Raw genomic sequence first — 16,303 nt, forward strand, 5'->3', positions numbered from 1 at the left:
ACCCAGGCCCTGGGACCACTTCTTGTTACACTCGTATGCACAAAGAGCTAGTTCTGCTCCCTGGGTCCCTATCTACCCGCTCACTGCTTTAGACAGTAGATGCTTGGGAGTCTGGGCAGAAGCAACCAGAAGCTCTCACAGATTAGAATTTTCGGGAACTTGCAAGTGTAGCTGCTATGAGGCTGCAGTCCCCAACCTGAGAGCTGGGACACGTTAGTGTACTGGGTTCAACTTTTAAAGACAAGACTTTCTCCCCCTGGACACATCTCCTCCAGCACACAATCCCATCCATGCCCCCCCCCCCCCATGTCCTCAAATGTGCTCTCAAAGGCGGAGAGCAGTGCTATATTGTGACCTGGCTCCTTATTGCTCCTGCCGAGCCCACCACAAGGCAAGCCTCAGCCCCCCAGAGGAGTGCGGTAATAACTCAAGCCTGACATGACGTCCTGCTTCCAAACAGTGGTGTTGGAAAGAGGCAGTCTCTTTCACAAATGCTGGAAATGATGCCTCAAGGTGTCGTTAGTCCGCGTTGGACATTTCTACCACGTGAGGCCCCTGTCCTCCCATATTCCTGCACACACGTGCAGGGGTGTTTCAGATCGGACTTTGTCACTGGAAAGGTCTTTATTTGTTTTTGAATAAGAGGAGTAAGGAAATTTAGGTGAAATAACTCCATGGCACAATCAACTGCTTCAGTTTAAATTAGCATGACAGGTGATCTATGTTTTGGGAAAACTAATTAAAGGCCATTAATCTAAGGAGACTCATTTCTTGGCAAATGAAGCCTGCGTAGCCCCCCTTTACTGGCAGGGCTCTTTCCATGTGCAAGAAGAGCACCGGACTATTGACTTTTTTCCCTGTTGTTTAGGGTGCTTTTTCTGATGATAACACATTACATTGATAACGATTCTGTGCTGCTCAAATGTTTGAATTTCGCACATACAGAATTATTTCCAAGTTGTAACAAATCCACCCATTTCTTACTATAAATTTCTAAAGCCTCATGTTTCACATTGATCCTACAGTGGTACCTGAGAGTTGTTGGGGCCATCTTGGTCTTGGCCAGACTGTTCCCTTCAGGAGGCCCCTCATTTGGGAACCCAGTAGAAACCTGTTACATTTTAGAATGGTGGGAGAGACAAAAAGGCAGTTGACTGAGCTGAAGGGGTTGAAGGATATGAGCTTGTCCTTGTTCCCTGCAGATAGCATTTGTGCACACTTACACTGCAGAATTCCAGGCACTAAGCTAGTATCTCCTAAGGTTACCCCATGACTTTCTAGAAGGTTCTCCCTTTTGTGCATCTCTTGCAAAATGACTAAATACAAAACGTCTTTTCTTTTACTATACTCATGTGATACCCCTTTATTTGAAAATTAAATAATGAGGCTTTTTTCCTAGGGGTTACCTCTCCAAAAACTACCTCTTCTGTGAGAATTTGAGATTCATCAGTTTGGTTTTGCTCCTTCTGCGTTGCTGGAAAGGCAGAATCTTCCCCTTTCGGAGAGAGACAAATAGATGTCTTTGCAAAAAGATGCACAAGCCATCTCTTTTTAAGCACTTGAAGACCGGGAGGTACATGAGGTACAAAACTGGAAATGCACAGAGGAAGATGCATCGCTAGAATGCGAAAAGCCCCTTAGGGTTAGCAACAGAGCTGCTTGGTACCATTAAAGCAGGTCACCAGAAAGAGAGAAACCTTCCTCCAGAATTTAAATCTGGAAGAAAAACATATGTGAAAAATATATGAAAGCAGAGTTATTTTCCTCCAAGTGTCACGAATCCTTATGCCCAGTGAATGTTGGCAGAAGTGTTTGTGTCTTTCCAGTAGCACTTCAAGTTGTGCCTGAGCACTTCTCACCAGAGAACAACCTGAGCGGCTGCTATCCCTGAGGCTCCTTCCTTCCTCTCAGCCACCAGGAAGGGCCCGGAGGAGGGCGGGAGGCTGCAGCTGCAGCCTCAGAGCTGCCGGGGAGCAGCTTCCCAGAGCAGAACCACGGCAGACCTAATGCCAGTTGTGGTGAGGAAGAGCTTCATTAATGGTCGCACTTGGGCTGATTCTAAACTCTGTCAGCTTTTCTCCTGAAAACAAGGTGGAAGCCATGGAAAAGGAGAGGAGATGAGGCAATCATAAATGACTTTTTAAAATTTATGATGTTTTAAGCCCTAATTTCCATGAATGTAATAAAGTTGATTCACAGAGGGTGCAAGCCTTCGATTGCAGAGTAATATTTATTTATCCTTTATAAGCGGATGGGGAAGATCATGTTTGCATTTATAAAAGATTTTCCATGCCTTCTGATACAAGAACAGTGGCCTCGGTGTACCCGCATGTAGGCTATTTTTGAGTAAAGAATTCGTGACCAAAGAGGGCAGCGCTCCCCTCGGGGTGTGGAGCGTGGAGTGTCCTTGGGTGACTCCTCATCTGAAGAACTTGCGGTCCATGGGCTTGCTGTCTGTTGGACATGTCGCCCATGTGTGCAAATCTGATCAGAAAACTGGTGCTGGCTGGCCCGGCCCCCACTGCAGACACCACCACCTGGCCCCCAGCACGAGGCTCCCTACCTTGTTAGCACCCAGTGTAAGCCATTCGCCCTGCCTTTCACACTGCACTGACCCCTCTCCTGCTGTGTACCCCTGGGGGGCTGGGAGAGGGAGGGACAAGCACAGTGAGGTGAGCCTCAACAAAGTTCATAAGGTATGGATGACCCTTGCCCTACTTGAAGCCGCCTATGTAGACTCGTATCCCGGCCACTGCCCCAGCCCCTTATACAATGGGGTTGCAGCAGGGAGGGTCAGACCAAACTCTGGCCATTCCTGTGACTCCACTGGCCTCATGCTAAGAGTCAAGTTCCTCGCTGAGAAAGAGCATGGCACAGAAAGTGTAGAGCAAACTGGCTGTGTTCTCCATATTCCTGGTTGTTAGAGAACTAGCCTGCTCATCAGCGGTACCCCACACTTCACCATTCCGTCATTCAACACATACCCATGAGCCTCTTATGTCTGGGCATGGGACCAGGCCCCCCACACAGTGGTGAGCAGGGTGGCCGAGGGCTTGTCCTCGGAACGCTGTCATTCCACTCAGACCAATAATTGCATAATTACATGACTACAAAATGTGATAATTGTTACGAAGGAAGAGTAGAGGGTGTGGGAGAGAACGTACTGGAGAAATGATTTAATCTGGGAGGCTCCGAGGTTTCTTGGAGCAGGTGACGTTTGAGCAAGGACCTGAGCAATGAGGAGCAGTGAGTGCCGAGTTGGCAGAGACTGCCCCAAATTGAGGAAAGAGCACACAAGAGGGAAGAAGCCCATCGTAGTTTTAACATGAAGAGAACCTCAGAGAGAGTGACAGACTGGGCAGGGAGACAGAGGCAGCTCAAAGGGCACCTGGAAACTTGCAGACCAGAACTTAGTAAGTGGAATCGAGTTTCCCATCAGCTCCACCATTTCAAAAGGATATTCCCAGGGGAGGAAGGTAAGAGCTTGTGCAACAAGGCCGCATCCTTTAAAATCACATATAATGGAGAGAAACGACCTTCCTGATGAAAGGCACATGAACAACCATGGGACAAGTTCAGCGCCCAGCGTCCTGTCCAGTGCCATCCAGAGGCCAGCTGTTCTCCTCCTGTACTTTGACATTGGGTGTGTTTGGGCTTCGGAGATGTCAGAGGTTCTTGCCATTGAGAAGCATGAGGCTCTCCCCACACCCTCAGATGCCCAGCTGGGGTGTGTCTAAACCTTGTACTGCAGTAGCCAGCAGCCCACAGATAGTTCCTGTCCTGTCTCTGGGCTCCAACCCAATCCTTACTTTGTAAATGGAAGCGCAGGGAGCCCCATGCAGGCGCAGCTGTCCATAAGCTACGTGCTGGTTGTGGGGCTCAGTTTATGACTTAGGCCAGCAATTTCACAGGAGCACTGTGTCCTCATTAAGCCTGGGGATGCTGGGACCTGCAGCCCCACCCTGACATCAAGTCATCTCTCTACCTTCTGGGCCTGAACATAATCATCCCAACCTCCCCCATAAGAGAAAAGATTGCTTTTAGATTAAACAGAGAGCCTATAACCCATCCCTTGGATGTTCAGAGAAGCCCCTTTCCTAGAATAGAAAACAGAAGCCTCTCAGCCGCCGAGACTGTGGGTCAGTGAAGCAGGTCGGTTTCTATCTATCAGGTGGCTCATAGACTGATACCCCGAACCCGGAGCCTCCAAAAAGTCTCAGTGAGGTCCAGTTCACATGAATTCAGTGCTGTCATTCAAAACAACTATTGCTCTTCATGCATTAATTCATCAGGCTATTTAGTGGACTAGCTTCTTCACTGGATACAAGGAGAAAGGGTCCTCCTTGGCCCCCCAGCAACACCTGCATCACCAATAGTGGACAGACTGCCATTGGCTATGGCCAAGTTAGTGATACTTCCCACAAAAGCAAGAGGCCGTGGGGCCCAGGACACATCTCGGGTGAGGAGACGGTGCTGCAGGAGTGGAGGGGGACGGGCTGTGCTCAGCCTGACAAGGGGGCCCGAGCTGCAGAGCGGCCCCCGTGTATCTCAAACAGCCCGGCCCACAGGCCTTCTCTTTAAGGGGACAATACTCCTCAGCTGTGCTGGCTCAAAGGCCACCTTTCTCAGAGTCAGGGTGTGTGTATGTGTGGAGGCAAGAGTTAATTTTGGTGGCGGTGGAGGCGGGAACCCTTCAAAGGCAGTCTCCCTAGTAGCCCCTGTCCAGGGACGAATCTGTTGGCAGGTGAAAGAGGACGGGTCCTCTAGGGCCTTCCGGCTTCACAGGAGGCGTCTTTTCAATATCAGGTAAGTTGGCTTCCTGCTGCCTCTGCCGAGTGCCATGCCATGTCAGTGTGCCAGCTCCTTACACATGTGGCTGTGACCTCAGTGAGCAGTGCAGGGCTCCCACCTGAGAGGCTCAGAGACCCTTGGGGATGGCAGGAGCCCTGTTAGTGTCCCAGAAAACCAAGAACATTCTGCCACCAGCGACCAAACTCTTGCTGCATCTTTGAGCCAGGCAAAGCATTCAAAGCATGGAAGCAAAGTCTCCATCTGTTCCAGCAAACCTGCCAGTAGGCAGCAATCATTGTGCATGAGGAATGGGTTACAATCCACGCGGACTCAAAAGAGCACAACTTTAGCACGCTTTTAATATCTATGGGGCGTCTGTGTTGCCCAGAGCAGCTGGCACAGAGGGACCAGTTATTTCTTGCATTTTTTCCTGTGCCTGTAACTGGGCAGAAATTCCATCAGTTGGACTGCCTGTGGGACATTCTCCAAGCTCCCAGCAAAACCTCAAGTCATGAGCAGGACAACATTGCTTCTGGCCAGCGATGAAAGGATGTCAGAGCTGGAAGGAGCCTTGGAAACAGTCTGGATCCAGCCTCCATGCAGGAGCTAGACAGACAATACAGATGTGAGTGGAGAGGGCATGCTCCACCGAAGGAAGTTCAGACTGTGTCGTAGAGGCGCACTCACAGGAGCCAGGCGAACCTCTCTCATGAGGCTGCGCTCTGCCCATGGTTACCGTTTGCAATCTCTGCTTGAAATCGATCTCTTAATTTTACTAAAGGTAAAGCAGCTCGAAGGAGGTTGTGGCTCACTCAAGTCACAGAGCTAACTGGGACCTGCGTCTCAATGTCCTGTGTTAACTCTGGGTCCCCTGCCACTGCCCGGGTTAGATGAAAACCCTGAGTGCATCAGTCATGGGGGCATCAAGAGATAGAGATCACGGCAGTATTTTCATAAAGAGAATTTAAAATAATTATGGTTAACTGAAAAGGTAAAAACAAGAGAACTCCAAGGTATCAGGGAGTAGTAACCACAAGAAGCAGCTGCCACCCTGAGGGCTGGGGGAACATAAGAAGGAGGTTGGAATTATTAAAACTTAGATGCATTGAGGAAAGGCCCCATGGAGCTGAAACTGTGACCCCCCCCCCCAAAGAGGAGGGGGCCCCGGTGCTGGTGCTGGGTTCTGAGCTGGGGGCAAGTTCCTGTGGGACAGGGACCCTGGCCCCTGAGGAGGGGGTGCTGGCATTCTCTGAGGGTCAGGCCAAAATGAGGCTTGTTGGCAAATGCTAGGAAAACTGAAAACTGGATTCAGCTGCTGCTGCTGGGGGGCAGGAGTGAGACTGAGGTAACACTGATAAGAACAGGAAGTAATCTAATCAGAAACAGAAAGCAGACAGGAAGTGTTGCTGGGATGATGTTCACAGGAACAGAAAGCAGACAGGAAGTGTTGCTGGGATGATGTTCACAGGAACAGAAAGCAAAAGGAGCAATTCCCTTCTCTCTCCTCCAGCCTTGTGGTCTCCCTCTGGTGCCCTGTCTTGGCAGAGCCTAACAGGAGCAGCTGGCAAAGCAGAAGTAAGTTTTGCAGAGTCCCAGCGCCAGTGTCTCAGAGTGGAGTAGAGAAGGATAGGCTTGGAGCTGGGAGATGAGTGTTCACTAACTGGCACTCTGAGATTTCGCTCCAGTTGAAGCCTTAACCTAACTAACACTCATCAACTATCAATTGATTCTGGGAGAACAATCCGGAATCTATGTCCTCCAGTCCCCCACAACAACCCATCACCAGGCATACTTGAGTTGCTGTCTACACCGGTTGCTGGGCAAGGAACATTCTAGCCTGGGAGTTAATCTGCATGGCCTCTGCTTTCTGGAAGCTTACCTGCAAAGGTAAAATTTGTTCCGAAACCTTTATCAGGTGGCCTAATACACTGGACACTTTTCTCTCTTGAAGCAGCCGTGGCCATGTGGTGCCTGCATGGTGCAATGCTCATCATGCAGGAAATGATACCATGAGCATCTCCTGCCTCTCCCAGACCTTTCAAATGGAAAGAATTGTTCAAAGACTTCTTTAAAAGGCAAGGAACTGGGACTGGCCCTGGTGGCATAGTGGTTAAGGTTACACATTCTGCTTTGACGGTCCAGGATTTGCGGGTTCAGATCTCAAGTGTGGACCTACACACTGCTCATCAAACCATGCTGTGGTGGCGTCCCACATACAAAATAGAGGGAGGTGAGCACAGATGTGAGCTCAGGGACAATCTTCCTTACAAAAAAATAAAATAAAAGGCAAGGAACCAAAACATCTTAGGATACCTATCCCTGGAACAAAACGATAGTTGATTTTTGGTTCTTCTTCCTTTATGTGACCAAGAAAGTTACTTTGGTAACTAAGACAATAGATTTGGGAAGATTTGCTCTAATTCCATGGCTGTGTAAGGCTGAGCTACAGTCTGTGTAGGCCCTACAGGCATAGATGAGGATGTTTCTAGAGCATCTGGCAGGAGAGTAAGCTTTATGGTCAAAGGCTTGGGGAACCCAGAGTTTCCGTGCTGTGGACTAGATGCAGTGGTTTCTTGTGGTCTGTTTGCAGCTGGCAATAGTGCCCTTACTAATCTGTATTGGAATTGCCTCTATTCCCCTTGGACCCTCCATTCAATTTAGGCAGCTTCATCTCTTCTGCCTGAGCAATTTGAAGTGCTACTCACCTGAGAAATGACTTCTCTATTTATCCACATGATCAGCCATAACGTTCCTGGCACTGAATCATGACATTGACCTTCAGAGACCTGAGACGGCTATTTTCCTGGCTGTTCTGAACTTCAGAACTTGGGAATAGCTATTTCCTGAAGACATTTAACATCCCATAAGCAAAGGCATGGGTGGTGTAGTCTTAGTCTTGTATTTCCCAGTCTCTAGTTGTCCTTTCCACATGACTGCCTTTCTCATGAGGAGGCCAGTTCTGCTAAGCCATGGATTCCAAGAGTAGTCTTCCCATCTGGGCTTTCCTTCTTACCTATGCCAGGAGGTAAGTCAAAGGGGAATGGGCGGGGTTGGGTAGTAGAGGAGTCATGAAGGAAAGGAGTGCTGGAAGAGAACTGACCAAAGCTTCCAGGATCACGAGAAATAACTCCAATGGCATAGAAAAGCCTTCTGGCTCTGGGGCTCAAAAATATGTAAATACATAATTAAATCCTCAAGAAGTGAAATGAACCTCTAATACGTGGTTACTTTCGTCTCTCACCCCTCCAGCCAGCCCACAATGGCTGGGCTAGTGTTTGTCTGTCTTCCTCTTGAAATGGATGCTGTCCAGGAAGCTCAAAGAACTTCATTTATTTTCATTAAATTTGCTGGTATCAATGACAGACGATCAGCTCATTGGCATAGGGGATGACAAGTGGCTGAGAGGACATCTGATCACAAAGAGCTTTGTCTTATGAAGGTGCCAGGAGCGTGAGCTGTGACAGCCTCTGTTTGCCATCTGAGAAATACGCTGTCACTGGGCTCATCAGTGAAGACAAGCCAAAACCAGACCTATGAATTCAAGGGAACTCAATTAAAAGTGAGATTTTTCAGAAGGGGAAGTCTGAATAGATAAAACATGTTTTAAGCAATCTTGATACTTAGCCATCATCCACTTAGTAAAGAGGAAAATGGCAGAATACAGGTAATTCAGAAAATTTGTTCAAGTGCTTAGGTTTGTCTTCCTCTTCCTTGTAACATAAAATCTCTAGGTCAGAATCTACTAATTTGAGTTGTGCCCCTTTTCCTTTTCTGAGAGCTGGAAAAGAGGCCTCCGGAGGCCTGGAGGGTGCACATACAGAACGGCCTCGTGTGCCATCTTTGCACCCCAGTGTCGAAGAGTCATGAACAGTGGTATACATCTTTTGAAGCTCAGGGGAATTGCTGCTTCCTGAAAATCCCCTGCTTTCCTGAGGGAAATTCAAAGGCAGAGGCAGACTTCCTGTGAAGTTGTTTAAGCTTAAGCATCTCACATGCTTGAGCTCCTTCTAAGGTCCGTGGGTTCTCCTGTGAAGACCTAAGGAGGGAGCAGCAGCCCCGCCATTTGTGGGAGGGGCTGGGGGTGTGAGAGCTCTGCCCCCTCTTGAGGATCACTCCCCATACCTGGTGGTCCTGGCGGCACTGCGGTGGGACCCACAGGCTCCCTCCATCACCTAGAGCAGCTGCAGAGTGGTGTGGGTGGGGGAGGGGATGGATCTAGCTGAGCTGGACCAGCAGTGCCAAGGCCAAGGCCTGAGGGGCTGGCGCTAGTGAGCTGGAAGAGCTAGTGCTCTCCCAGGACCTGCCCTTAGGCAAGAAGCACTGCCCACAAGATGTGGCATTGCCAGTAACAAGTTGTGACGCCAAGGAAAGCCTGACTGTCTTTCTATTCTCTCTAAAGATGATGTTACATCATGGTCTGATGCAGAGGTGATCGAAGATAATGCAGCAAAAGAAAGTGGGAAACCAGTCATAGAACTGGGCCAAGCTATAAATCAATAATGATTCTTTAATATAATTACTGTAAGATTCCTTTTATATAGCAATCTTGGAAAGGCAAAACTACAGGGAAAGGAGACAGATTTGTGGTGGCCAGTGGCTGGGGTGAGGTGGGGGAGGGCTCACCATGGAGGGGCAGCGCCAGGGAGAATGTTTGAGGTGAGGGGACTGGTCTGTATCTTGATTGTGGGGGTGGGTGCACACCATATGTATTTATGGAAGCTTATAGAACCATACATTGTAAAGGGTGAATTTGACTATATTTAAATTGTACCTTATATATATTCAGTAATTTAGTCAGTAAAGGGTATTGCCCTGGTGACTCTATTCCATACCATGCCTGTTTCTTTTTCTTTTGTATCAGACAGCCAACAGTCCCGTGGGAGAAAAATAAAAACAGAACTTCAGCCTCCACACTCCAGTTGTGAGCTTGCGCCCCAGGGCCTGTCTGGGGTGGGGGCATGGGCTTGTTTACAAATCTGTCTCCTCCCACTAGCCTATCAGCATGCAGATGGCAGGGACCATTCCACTGCTCATTCCACAGACAGCAGGTGCTCAATAAAAGTTGTGGAATAGATGATAGGGATGGTGGTCCATTGACCAAGCCAGCTATGCAGCTCTCTTCCCTCTCCCACCACACTCCCTCCTTTCTCTCTCTTCCTTCTTCCCTCTCTCCCTCTCCACCTTTCCCCTCCCTTTCAGTTCCTTCCCCAGCCCCATCCCTACTAAAGTGTTTCCACCATCTTGCAGCTAAAAGACCATTGGCCTAGATTAGGTCAGGGTGATTCTTACAGGAAAAGGACCCAGAGGGATTTCTTCCCAGCTCTACAAGTCTCTAGGAGAACTCCCAGAGGTACGATATCAGAACTCACCTGAAACACCAGTATTTTACCGGGAAAGTGACAGAGGCTCTCCAAACATATGGAGCAGCTTGCATGCAGGAGTGGAAGACAAGGATGACCTCAGTGTGTTAGGGGCCTGCGGGGACCCAGCGTGGTAAGACTTCATGGAGGGGTAGGGTGAATGCTGAGGCTGCTAGGGCCGTGTTAGAAAAGCCCCCAGTGAGAGGTTAGACTTCATCCCAAGTTCAGTAGGAAATACAGGACATTTAACAACTGTCTGGAAGGCTTCAGGTTCCCTGTCTGACTCCCTTCTACATGGAGAGTTCTGGGAGGACCGTATTCTTCTGTTCATCATCAGTTCCCCTAGTTCAGTGCCAAGCATGTTCCATGGTTATTAAGTTGAACTGGTATGTGTGTTTTTGGCTAGGGTCTTGGGGTTAATGATGAAGTAGGGCAGGATGAGAATTCTACCTACCCATTCTAGGTCCTTCTGGCTGGTCTATGAATTAAATTGACATGAGACAGAATAACAGGAGAAAATCAAACAAAGCTTTACAACATGTACACTTGAGAGAAACCCAGGAAAACTTTTTAACTTGCCAGAAGGGCCAAAGCTGTCACCTTAAATAGCATCTTTAGCTAAAGACAAGGAAGGATGTTGGGGTAGTGATTTGGGCCTTCAACGGGGAAGAAGGAAATTTACAAGGAGATGGAAAAGCAAAGGTTTGGTAGATAGAACTTTGATAAGAATGGACTTAGCAAGGATCCTCCCAGGCTAGGATACCCAGAGTTATCTATGATGATGGCCTGTCACCAGCCTGGGACAGGCCTTTTATCTTAAGTTTCTTTTAGTCTGTTGGGGGGGAGGTCAAAGTTTCTTTCAGAATCTTTTGTTTTTAAGCAAGCCAAAGAGACACATTTTGGGGTGGCCAATTCTGACCCCCCACAATGACTAAGATTCTAAAAATATCCCTCAGGCTATTGCTGGGAAATGGACTGGGGGCCCAAAGTGGAAGGAGTGAGACAAGTTAGGGTGCCACAGGTGATGGGAACCTCTGCTGGGGCAGCCTCTGTGGAGATAGAAAGACAGAGTGGGTGCCCACAGAGGTGTGACCAACAAAATTTGATGGATGGGCATCAAATGTGATTCCAAAACAAAGGTGATAGGGGCCGACCCAGGGCCTGAGTGGTTAAGTTCACATGCTCCGCTTCAGCGGCCCGGGGTTCCCCAGTTCGGATCCTTGGCACAGACATAATGCACCTCTCATCAAGCCATGCTGTGGCAGCATCCCACATAGAGGAACTAGAATGACTTGCAACTAGGATATACAACTATGTGCTGGGGCTTTGGGGACAAAAAAAAAAAAAAAAAAAAAACAAAGCTGATGAAAAGGATCACGGCTTTCTAAAACTGTTCTGGCCCAAATCCCTGAGCCTTTTAGTGTTGAGAGGAAAGGAAAAGTCAAGTTTTGGGTTAATCGACCTTCTTTGCTTCAGCATGAGCAAACTGGAGGTGCTGCCCCAAAACCCCAAGATGGAGAGCTTCTTCCAGGCTTCTAAACGTGTTGTTATTTCTTGTTTTAGTACAAGGCTCAAGCGGATAGCAAGCAAAGGGAAGGTTTATAACCGGAGGCTCACAGACATTCCAGGTGCAACGGATGCCTGTGTGTGTCTGTGGGACATGGAAGAAGGGAGAAACTTGGGTTTCTAGGAAGTCTGGAAACAGCAAACTGCAGCCAGATGGCCCCAACCTGGGGAAACGTCATGGTACACTGGAGCATGAAATCAGATTTCGGAGGGAGAGGAGGGCGTGGTTTGGCAGAGGCCTGGCAGAGGCCTGGCAGGGTGGATTCGCAGCCAGAGGTTTGTGTGGGATCCCAGGCAGAGACGGCCTAGCTTTACAAACAACAAGTCAGCTGTGAGGGGAGGGAAGGCATGCTCTGGAGTGCCCTAGTGCAGTCTCCCCACGGCTCCAGGTCAACTCGGACACTCAGTTGTCCTGTCTTGTATGACCCACCATCAAACACTGTAGTGAATCTGCCAGTCTTCCTTCTCTTTCTCTTCTGTCCTCAGCAGGTTTAGGTTTGGCCCAGGCTCTGAAGCACACTTGCTCACACTTCTTCCCTCCTTTCTACCCTTTCCCTCCACTGTTCCATCCAGGGACAAAATTTAAAACCCAGGTCTGGAGTCCCCAAGTACAGGACTAGCTAAGGCATTCTGGTCATTGCAGTGGTTTCAGTGAGCTCAGATCCTCACCCAAAAAGGATGCTTGTGCAATTATGGGCTGGAAAGCAATCTGAGATCCATAGGGCAGCATTAATGAAGGGAAGACTGACCGTGCATGGAGTGCAACTCCACAGGCGTGGACAGAAGCTGTCATCCACAAGTGGACTTTCTTCCCTCTCTTTCTTGAAAATCTCGGTCCTGTTTTTAAGCCTTCCGATGAATTCAGTCCTGACCACCCAAATTATCCAAGACAACTGCCTTACTTAAAGTCAGCTGATTAGGTGTTTTACTTATATCAGCAAAATACTTTCACAGCAACACCTAGGTTAGTATTTGATTTAATAATTGCAGACTGGAACCTCACTGTCAAAAACTCATCCCAGAGGCCTGGCTCTCAGTTCAGAGCTTTCAGGCCCAGCAACCTGCTGCTCAATCCACTCTAAACCTGGAAAAATGCTACGAAGTCTAATTTATTCCATAGGCCAATTGACATTCTTCTGAGGTGCCCCAGGCTGGGCTCTGATGCTGGCGAGGGGAAGCTGATGGTCTCCAGGCATCTTTACAAGCATTAGATACCCGTGAGCTCCATATCATGACTGCATTAGATACCCATAGCTCTGCTGTGGCCCACAGTGGACAAGTGAGATCTTGCGGGCCTTGATGGTGGCAGAGCTGCAAGTCTAGGTGAACCTGCTCCCGGCTGCTGTGAAAGCCCGTAACACTGCTGCAGACTCTAAGGAGGGAGCTTGTCTAGGTGGTCTGTGACAGTAGGCACCAGCAACCTGATGTCCCCTTGCGATTGTCCCCACAGCTGACGAGAGACCCCACAGGGCCAGTCTGATCACAAGGAGGGGCCCAGGTCTGGTCAGCAACAGCTGACAGGGATTCTGGTAGGTGCAGATTACACAGCTGCTGCTCCCTCTGCCCCAGTAGAAGCAAGTGGAAGCAGTAACTAAATTCTATCTCTGTGCAGAGCCACAAATCCACACCATTGAGCAGTATGAAAAACTATATTAAATCTCCAGAACAGAAGGAAAATGACAAGTACCCAGAAAACAATCCTGAAGACACTGAAATCTATAACCTAAATGACAACAAATTTAAAATAGCCATCATTATAAAACTCAAGGAGTTAAAAGAGAATACAGATAGACAACTCAACGAGTTCAGGAGCTATGTCACAAAAGAGCTTGAAATTATAAAGAAGAACCAATCAGAAATGTTGGAGATGAAGAACACAATGGAGGAGGTTAAGAAAAATCTGGACTCTCTGAACAATAGGGTCAATAAATGGAATACAGGATTAACACTTTGGAGGATAGGAATATAGAAATGCTGCAGATAGAGGAGGAGAGAGAAATAAGACTAAAAAGAAATGAAGAAACTCTCCAAGAAATATCCAACTCAATTAGGAAATGGAACATAAGGATTATAGGTATCCAAGAGGGAGAAGAGCAGAAGGGGGCAGAAATTCTGTTCAAAGAAGTAATGGCTGAGAACTTTCCAAACCTGGGGAGAGAGATGGAGCTCCATGTGACAGAAGCTAATATATCTCCAAACTTTATCAATGTAAAAAGACCAACCCCAAGGCATATAGTAGTGAAACTTGCAAAAGTCAATGACAAAGAGAAAATACTAAGGGCAGCAAGGCAGAAGAAAATAACCTACAAAGGGACCCCCATAAGGCTGTCAGCAGATACCTTACAGGCTAGAAGAGAGTGGAATGATATATTCAAAACTCTGAAGGACAAAAACTTGCAGCCAAGAATACTCTATCCAGCGAAAACATCCTTCAAATATGATGGAGAAATAAAATCTTTCCCAGATAAACAAAAGTTAAGGGAGTTCATCACCACAAGACCTCCCCTACAAGAAAGGCTCAGGAATACCCTCATACCTGAAAAAACAATAAAAGGAAAGGGGTTCCAAAACCCAGAGCAAAGGAGGTAAGTAGAAAGACAAAATCAATCTTCCTTTTTTTTCTTTCTGCTTTATTTCCCAAACCCACTGCCCACCGCCCCCCCCCCCCCCCCGCCCACCCCGTACATAGTTGTATATCTTAGTTGCAGGTCGTTCTAGTTGTGGGATGTGGGACACAGCCTCAATGTGGCCTGACGAGCAGTGCCATGTCCCTGCCCAGGATCCGAAACCTGGGCCACTGCAACAGAGCACTCAAACTTAACCACTCGGCCACGGAACCAGCCGCAAAAGACAAAATCAGATAGTTACAGCTCTCCATCAGAACAGGTTAGCAAAGGCTAAGTATAGCATTAAAGATAAAAGGAAGGGAAACACCAAGAATAAATATAATCTTGTCATTTTAACCACAAACTCACAACACAAGAAGGAAGAAAAAAAATCAACAACCTAGAAGGGGAAGAGTAAAGGGATGGAATGGCTTAATCTAAGGAAATAAGAGGCTACGAGAAAGTGGACTATCTTCTCTATGAGATGTTTTATACAAATCACGTGGTAACCACTAAACAAATAACAAGAATAAAGACACAAATTACAAACAAGAAGAAAGACAATATAGAAAACTACCTACCTGAATTGGTAGTCCAAAAATCATGGGACGAGAAACAAAGGAAATGCAAGAGAACTGGAAAACAAGCAATAAAATGGCAGCATTAGCCCCCAAATTTCAATAATCACTCTAAATGTAAATGGGTTGAACTCTCCAATCAAAAGACACAGAGTGGCAGGATGGATTAAAGAACAAGACCCAACAATATGCTGCCTCCAGGAAACACACCTCAGCCCCAAAGGCAAACACAGACTCAGAGTGAAGGGATAGAAGACAATACTCCAAGCTAATAATGAACATAGGAAAGCAGGTGTCACCATACGTATATCAGACAAAGTGGACTTCAAAGCAAAACAGATAAAGAAAGACAAAGACGGGCAGTTTATAATGATAAAAGGGACACTCCACCAAGATGACATAACACTTATAAATATATACACATCCAACATAGGTGCATAAAAGTATGTAAAGCAACTATTCACAAAACTAAAAGGAGACATCAACAACAATACAATAATAGTAGAGGACCTCAACACCCCACTAACACCAATGGATAGATCATCCAGACAGAAAGTCAACAAGGAAATTATAGAATTAAATGAAAAACTAGACCAGATGGACTTAATAGATATATGTAGAACACTCTATCCCAAAACAGCAGGTTACACATTCTTCTCAAGTGTGCATGGAACATTCTCAAGGATAGCCCATACCTTGGGAAACAAAGCAAGCCTCAACAAATTCAAGAGGGTAGAAATAATATCAAGCTTCTTTTCTGACCATAATGCTATGAAACTAGAAGTCAACTACAAGAATAAAGCTGGGAAAGGGGCAAAAATGTGGAGACTAAACAACATGCTACTGAAGAAACAATGCATCATTGAAGAAAGTAAAGAAGAAATCAAATATTATCTGGAGACAAATGAAAATGAAAACATGCCATACCAACTCATTTGGGACGCAGCAAAAGCGGTCCTAAGAGGGAAATTCATTGTAATACAGGCTCACCTTAATAAACAAGAAAAATCTCAGATAAGCAATCTAAACGACACCTAATAGAATTAGAAAAAGAAGAACAAACAAAGGCCAAAGTCAGTAGAAGGAGGGAAATAATAAAAATTAGAGCAGAAATAAATGAAATTGAAACAAAAAAGACAGTAGAAAGGATCAATGAAACAAAGAGTTGGTTCTTTAAAAAAGTAAACAAAATTGAGAAACCCTTAGCCAGGCTCACTAAGAAAAAAAGAGAGAAGACTCAAATCAATAAAATTAGAAATGAGAGAGGAGGAATCATAACAGATACCACAGAAATACAAAAGATCATAAGAGAATACTATGAAAAACTATGTGCCAACAAGTTGGACAACCTAGAAGAAATGGATAAATTGTTAGACTCTTACAGCCTCCCAAAACTGAAGCA

The sequence above is a fragment of the Equus przewalskii genome, chromosome 21, assembly GCF_037783145.1.
Source record: "Equus przewalskii isolate Varuska chromosome 21, EquPr2, whole genome shotgun sequence".
Taxonomy (NCBI): domain Eukaryota; kingdom Metazoa; phylum Chordata; class Mammalia; order Perissodactyla; family Equidae; genus Equus; species Equus przewalskii.